Below are 7672 nucleotides of genomic sequence, written 5' to 3' on the forward strand. Positions count from 1 at the left end.
ACATGAAGGCCACTTTATGTTCTCCTACATGCTTGATAGAGGAGGGTGACGGAAGGGGTATTCAGATGGTTGCAATGTGCGACTTCACTACTAGAGGCCAGTAAATCCAACACTCTGACCCTTCAAACAAACTTTTTCTTGAGCAAATTTAAATGAACAGGGGGAAAAAACACTCTTTTTCCCGTTCCAGTAATGTTTGCACCAATCCCAGAATACAGCATCGATGCCAGAGCTGATAGTGGTGCAGCTCAGTTCATGTATCTGATCAAATTCATGTGGCCTTTTGTTTGCCTGGTATTAGGAAGTAAACACACCACCGTGCAGTGCTGCCTGCGGTGAGAATAGGAGCCACCGCCATTCCCAGTCTGGAGCTGTTGTTTTTTTCTGCAGGGCTCTTTGCTTGTGACCTTTAGATGGACCCTGTCTGGTCTCGCTGCCCCAGACAGGCTATCCCACCCTCTCGCTGTATTTAATTATAGTGCCCTTTCATGTTTTGATTCTTAAGTATATTTTCTGGGCCACTGGTTAACTCCGCTGGAGGTTCATGACATTGGGATGGAGCTCGTAATGTCAACGTGCTGGAACAATGTGATTTAAAGGAAACAGATGGTGATATTTTCTCTAGCTGGTGACAGCAACATTAGTCTATACTGTTAAAGCTGCACTATAAAAAATAAACCCATTACATGCTTCATCAAGCATGACACAATATGTCTCTGGTCTGGTTTATATTGAGCAAACGAGACGAGTTTTATAGCACGTGGTAAGTTGAGTCTGTTCTAAATGCAGAACTGTCAATGTCTTGTGTCTTTGTCCATTTTGACTCTGATAAAGACAAACGGGTGTTGAAATGTTGGGCTGTTGGCTCTGGAAAAGGCTGCTCATCAACCAGTGCACTCAGTCCCTTAGTCCCACTCCTTAGAATTTAAGGATTTCTAAGGGATTAAAAGACCTTAATAGACCCTTTCTTCAATTAAATTGTAAAATGAAGTATTAAATAATATATGCTGTAAAACACATCTTCATTGCAAAGATTTTTCAAATAATGATTTAAATATCATAATAGGCCTAATACTTCCTCCTTCCAACTTGATTGCAAAATCCCCAGCACATATAGTCACGGAAAAGGTTGTTCTTGAACATATTCTACATCGTCTCCTCTATCTGGTGATTTTCCACGAGGGAGATTCAGCTTCTCCGCCAATATAAAATCCCACCATATTTCCTCTTAAAAGAATAATTTGCAAATCGCCATTGTGATCTTCAATGGAACTCAGAAGCAGTGAAACAAACAGAGGAAACCTGCGTCTCTAGACCCTTAAAAAAGGCTAACTATAAATATGCCAGATAGTCTGACCATTTCATGGTGAACGGAATCTGCACAATACATGTGCGGTTTTATTAGTTACACCCACATCTTCAAATCTATAATTAGTCAGCAGGATTATATTTCAGCTTTTGTTGCGTCTCTTTTTTAAGACATTCATTTCCTGTGTTGAATTTGGACGATTTGACCATAAATTCCACGGATGAATGAGAGGGGGGAAAGGCGCTGATTCGTATCTGCTCAACTCACTCGACTACCTGTCAGATTTCAGGAGAATACATATTAATAGATACCAAATGGCTCACAGGAGATTTTTCATTGATCTCATGAATAAGATTCAACATTTCCGCGATCGGACATTGATGCCAGGAGAAATCCATTTCCTCCATTAAAAAAACAAATTCAATCGTTTATGTGTGTTTATAGACCTCGTTCTCAATGTCTACATACTGTATGTGTCTGGAAAAAAAAAGACAAAACGTCTGACACATGCAAGTGTGAATGTGCTTAAATGTGACAACCCTATCACAAGTGTTTTCCCTGTCCTGCCCCCTGAGTTTAGTGGAATATTCCCTCATTATTTATTTTTCTATTTATCCTCTATTTTACCAGGAAGGTCCCATTGAGAAACAATATCTCTTCTTCCAGGGAGTCAAGATGGCAGCAAATTAAAATCTAAAGTTCCATACACATACAAAGAAAGACGGATGACATTTACACATAAAAACCCTTAAAAACACTTAAAAGCAATTAAAAGCATCAAAAGCAATGACAGTGTTCTACGAAGACTGAGTTGAGAAGATTTTCAAACATGTCTATAGTATGGTATGGTTTTTCCTTCCAAGATGTAGTGATGTCCGTTGAACCATTTCACATAATTTACAGTGACGAGTTCTCGCGGTTGCACCAGTGACAAACGGCGAAGCAGGACGATAGAAAAAACATCCAGTTTCTTCAGAACGGATATTGATCACATCATATCATATCCCTGAAAATGATAGAGCAGGCGTGGCAGGCTAAATGTCGTGAACACGTGGTCTGCAGTGGGGCGGATAATGTTTTGTAGGAAGGCGCAGAGCTAAATATCCTATTTTCTCTCTTGGCGTTTTGATTTCGCGGGTCATTACACATTTATGACTTTCGGAGTCGTCGGACTGCAGCATGTTACAGAGAGAAATGCTGTCTACACATGTAGTTTAGATATTAACAATGTGGTATTGACCTCAATAACTAGTCAGACTTTTATGAATACTTTGAACTCGGAAAGGTCAGCCAAGCTACAATAACCGAACAAAACATTTCAGTTTGACTACTTACCTTTTTTTGTTAGCTCTTTGTTGGTCTTGCTTATAAAAGATTGTGTGAAAAAGGATCCACAATTATAATCAGCAGAATGAACTAGATATATTTAATCTAACACAATGCTTTATATCTTACAAGTTGACCAACGTTAGGTAAGATCTTAATCTGGAGTAATTCGCCTAAAATGTAGACCCTCAAGTGAGGTACACTACCTCATGTACTAGTACTAGTACATTTAATAAACTTTTTCAGTTGTACTATTTTCATCAGCAACAATTAAAAAAAAAAATCAGTGTAGTGATGTTGTTGAAAATGGAAAGAAAATAGAATATTCATATTTACATTTTCATAACTGGATGCTCACCTGTAACCACGAAATGTTTTCGTTGCGCACAACATGGCGTCCCCTTCCATTGAGTCTGCCATGTTGAACCGCCATGTTTCTAAGTAGCCCCGCATCAGACAAACGAATGAGGACTTTTTGCCTTTTAAACCTGTTTAACATTACATGAAGGCGACTGTTCTCCTAAACACATGGGTGAGGGTGAGACAAAGAGTACTCACCTGGTTGCAATGTGCAACTTCGCCACAATATGCCTTTCAAATCCTCTCACCCTGAACATTTACGTAAAGCAGTCGGTAACAGGCTCCCCCCTCCTGCCACAGTGAACTGTGTGTGTAGATTCATTCATTTGTGGAAATTTGCAAACTGCAAGAAAAACACAAATGTGGGTTCTACAGAATGAGGTTGCAGGGGTGAAACCGCTGACCTGATAGTAGAGCCGCCTACATATCCCCTGTGTGTCACGGTGCAGGAAACAGACGGGAAAACAATAGGCTCATCACTGTGGACACAGAGGCTGATTACAAACCGCCCTATCACAGTTTCACTCAAACATTAGATAAGCCAATGCCGAGCTATCCTAGAAAAACAGATTTTGGGTGACTCACGATTGTAACCCTCACCACTGACCTTTACAAACCCGCTCAATGCATCACAGACGGCAGTGACACCAAGCGGCGTGTCCCCCATCTGTCAGGTTCATTACGAGCTGCACCGTGCAACACTATCCATATAAATACTGCTGCCGCCTGCATGGGATGTCAGGAGGTGTTCAAGTGGAAACTAGTCAGATTAGAAAGGCTTCAAACTGTCCCTGCGGGATAATTGGGCGGTTAATGTAGAGATAAAGAAAAAAGATACATAAAAACATGACGTGAACAGAGATGCATTGGTCAAATGCAACTAACCACATTTACCAAAGTACTTGAGAACAAAATTGATGCACTTGTACTCTCCTTTATATTTCTACGGGGGGATACTCTAGCTATCACTCCACTGCATTATATTGATGGATAGTTATAGATATGATAAGAATAGGATTCATTCTGTAGATTAAAAACTAAACTGCATATAAAGGAGATCAAATTATCCGTATAGAGTATTTAAATCACCTTTTGTTGTTTTCAAGCATGACCTGACCATGACCTGAGTAGTTTTAGGGTTGGGGATTTGGATAATATTAATATTAATTCTGCTGATCATACGAATTAGCTGCAGTAACAGTGGGTTTTATCAGAGGTTGTATTTCTTGTAATAGACTGTTTTGTAACTGTGACTGTTTTTTCCAACAGACTGAGGGAAAAAATCTGTATGAATGAAAAAAATGTCTGATATGAAATATTAAAATGAAAGGGGGAGACATGTGTGAGACCCAAGAAGTATTTTGCAGTTTAGTGAAAATAGACATGTGTGATGCCTAATCACGCCAACGGCATTATGCCAGGCTTCACCACGTCATTTGCAACTGCTGCCCATGCTTCCTTGTTGGAGGATTAAGCACATATGGCTTTAACCTCATCACACAATGAAGTCCAGGGGCTTGGCGTCTGAAGGATAAACCACTTTCAGACCACTGGAGGTCACGTGGACACTATTGTTGGCGAGGGATTTACTGAACATTTCTCATGCTGGACGTCTCTCTTTCGATTCCCATCCGAGCCACTCAAAAAGAAACAGACACTCCAGAGGGATGGCACAAATCACACGTGACGCAAATCTCACCCCAACTGTGACTTCTCACACAGTTTTCTTGTCAGTTTTATCTATGGTCTTGGTGTTTGCTGTAAAAAGATAAGCGCAGATGGGTTTTATAGTTGTTTTACAGTGACTGATATAAACAGCATAGCCTGATGAGTGACAGCATAATATGGGAACAAATGGAATGTCTGATGGAGCACTCAGATAGGGCCACAGGGCAAGATCGACATCAGAAGTTAAGTTCTGGAAAAGTCTCTTGCAATAAATTGAAAACGCACCACTATTAAAGCAAATTATAAAACCATGCAAACAGGCTTTGTCGCCTTTTTATTACCTGACAGCTCAAACAGTAGAGTCTCAGTGAACCGGTCAAAGTGAATAGTACTTTTTAGAAAGATTTCCATAACTTGTTAAAGGGTTCAGGAAAAGTACCAGGGCCTTACTTGAGCAAATAAATATATATATCAAAAAACGGCACATTATCAGGTAAGGTTTTCTGTACCCGACAGTCTGTCTGAGGGGTGACACATCGTCTGTATGTGGACTCAGACATTAGAGGCAGAAATATGACTGAGTTTTATGATGGCCAGACAGGTGGCTAGAAGATTTATACATTCCAGCATCAGTCACCGGGAACGTTACATTGTCACAGTCTCAAGTTATAACATCCAAGCATTAGTGTTCGCATGGCTGCGGAGAAGGTCACATCTTTATTACCTGTTGGAGATGAACCTTTCATGACCAATCAGACATGTGGTGCCAAATAATAAGGTGTGTTTGCCTTGTTTTGGTCTCCACCGACTCAGCAGAAAAATGATTCCGTCATTGTCGCCAACTAGCTGCTACCTCGGTCTGTCTGCGTTTTGGTGCTGACTGGGTTTTTAAGGCCAAAAACCAAAACTTATGGGCCGAGTTCAAAGATGCTTGAAAGCTCAGGGATGCTGAGCTGAACCGGAGAGTTGGGTGTTTGTTACTACGAGCAGCAACATGTCCCATTCTAATAGACAATGAGCCATTGTTATTGTAAAATGATTGATTATAATGCTTTAAAAAATATGTTTTACACTGTCCAAGAAAAGCACTATATTGTCATGAGCTTTGTTAGTCATTGTTGACTCTGCAGCTGATATCCTCTATAAGACAGTGGCTTCCCCTTGCCAACAACCCTGGCAGGGCAAGATGGATTAACTCACTGTGAGAATGACATTTTTAAGACAACCGTCTGGAAATAAAATCAAGGCAGATAATAGGGTTAAGATTTTTAAAAATCAAAAAGATTAGGTTCAGGTTGAGGTATAAGGTGACCGACAGGCAAACAGACCTAACTTCCCCAACAATCTTCTCACCTTGGAATAGAGGAATCTAAGTGTTGAAAAAGTGTCATCTGATAATTGATTCAAACTGAATCTGACTCACAGTATCTGAAGATGTTTTAGTTAGTCATTTGCGAAGGCCGCATAACTCCATGGGAATTGTTTGTGTGCAATATTTCTATATTTATAAGGATGCTAAGGGATTTGCTAAGGTCTTTTTCACAAACTAACAGCTGTAGAAGCTGTGAGAGGAAGTTCCCAGACACACGAGAGGTGGTTTGATGCCAATAAATTCATCAATGAGTGAGCTATTGAGAAAGAAAACCTTGAAATATGCATATTAATGCAAAATGCTCACTGATAAGAATGCGAAGGGATTTGCTAAGGCCTTTTTCACAAACTAACTGTCAGAAGATGCCCCAGAAACATGAGAGGTGGTTTGATGTCCTTAAATTCATAAATGAGTGATCTATAGTGGGAAAAAAAACTTGAAATGTGCATATTAAAGCAAAATGCTGAGGAGCTATTTTGACATACTAGCTGCCCAGCAAACAACTTATCTGATTGGCTCTTCGCAGCTACAGCAATTGTCCAATTAGCCCAACAACTACAGTCACCATATGTCACCAAGGAACTCAATACTATTCCAAAGATGTGCAAATTAATTTGGCTTTAGTACTTTCTGCCGTGACCAGGCGTGTCGACCCCCGCTGGATCCACCCTTCCTACTGCCACCCCCTCTCCTGTCTCCTGTCATCATGAACAAAGGCCACCGTCCCGGGGCATCCCCGCTCGATAAAGCTAAAGAATGGGAGCGCGTGCCGAGGAATAGGAGCATCACGGAAACTTGATAAAAATGTTGTTGGAGGCGAGAGTTTTTTGTTTCAAGGCGAGATGCCTGAGACTATAATTAGTTACCCAAAGATCTGCAGAGTGTCAGATATATTTAGGCCAGAAAATAAAACAAAGGTGTCTGCAGTTATGGAATTTGTGAGTGCACCATTGATAAGGTCGGGGCACGGGCGAGCGTCTGTAATGTTTACAAGGGGATAAACATTCTCCGCAGAGCATTAGCTCACCTTTCCCTCCACATCTACAATGGTGACATGTTATTGTCTAGAACTAAGACTGAATTTACCCATTGGAATTCACATTCCTTTGTGAACAAGGTCGCTGTAATGGCTTCACCTCCCACAGCTTTCTGATGAACACGTAGAAACAGGAAAAATCCAAATTGAAGATGAAGGCTGAGGAAAAGAGATTAGAATCCTTGTCACATTAAAACCAGATTAGATGGTAATGTGTGAGACATTAGTTGGCCGTATACTACCTGAAGGCAGTGTTAATGTTTGAAGATTAGCTGCTAAATTGAGTTTACAGCGGTTTGAGGAGGCGGCGGCACAAATGGAGGGTGTCATTGCAATGCAAATGGCCCCCATCCCCTGATCCTCCGCGGGCCGTAACGTGTTAGCGTCCAGTCGAACGGTTGGCCCTAGGCACGGGTAATGGTTTGGATTGGACGGGTTGAGATGTGGGTCAAGGTGTCCTGTAGTCTGCAGGAAAAACATGGACACGGTTTCCTTGTGTGATCACTGGTTTCAAGTTTTTTAAGTTATATTTCTAAATGTCACAAGAGCACAGAGCCAGGGCTACACTAATCCCCCACTTAGACTGTAGGTAGGTAAGGAA

Source organism: Scophthalmus maximus, chromosome 5, assembly GCF_022379125.1.
Source record: "Scophthalmus maximus strain ysfricsl-2021 chromosome 5, ASM2237912v1, whole genome shotgun sequence".
NCBI lineage: Eukaryota > Metazoa > Chordata > Actinopteri > Pleuronectiformes > Scophthalmidae > Scophthalmus > Scophthalmus maximus.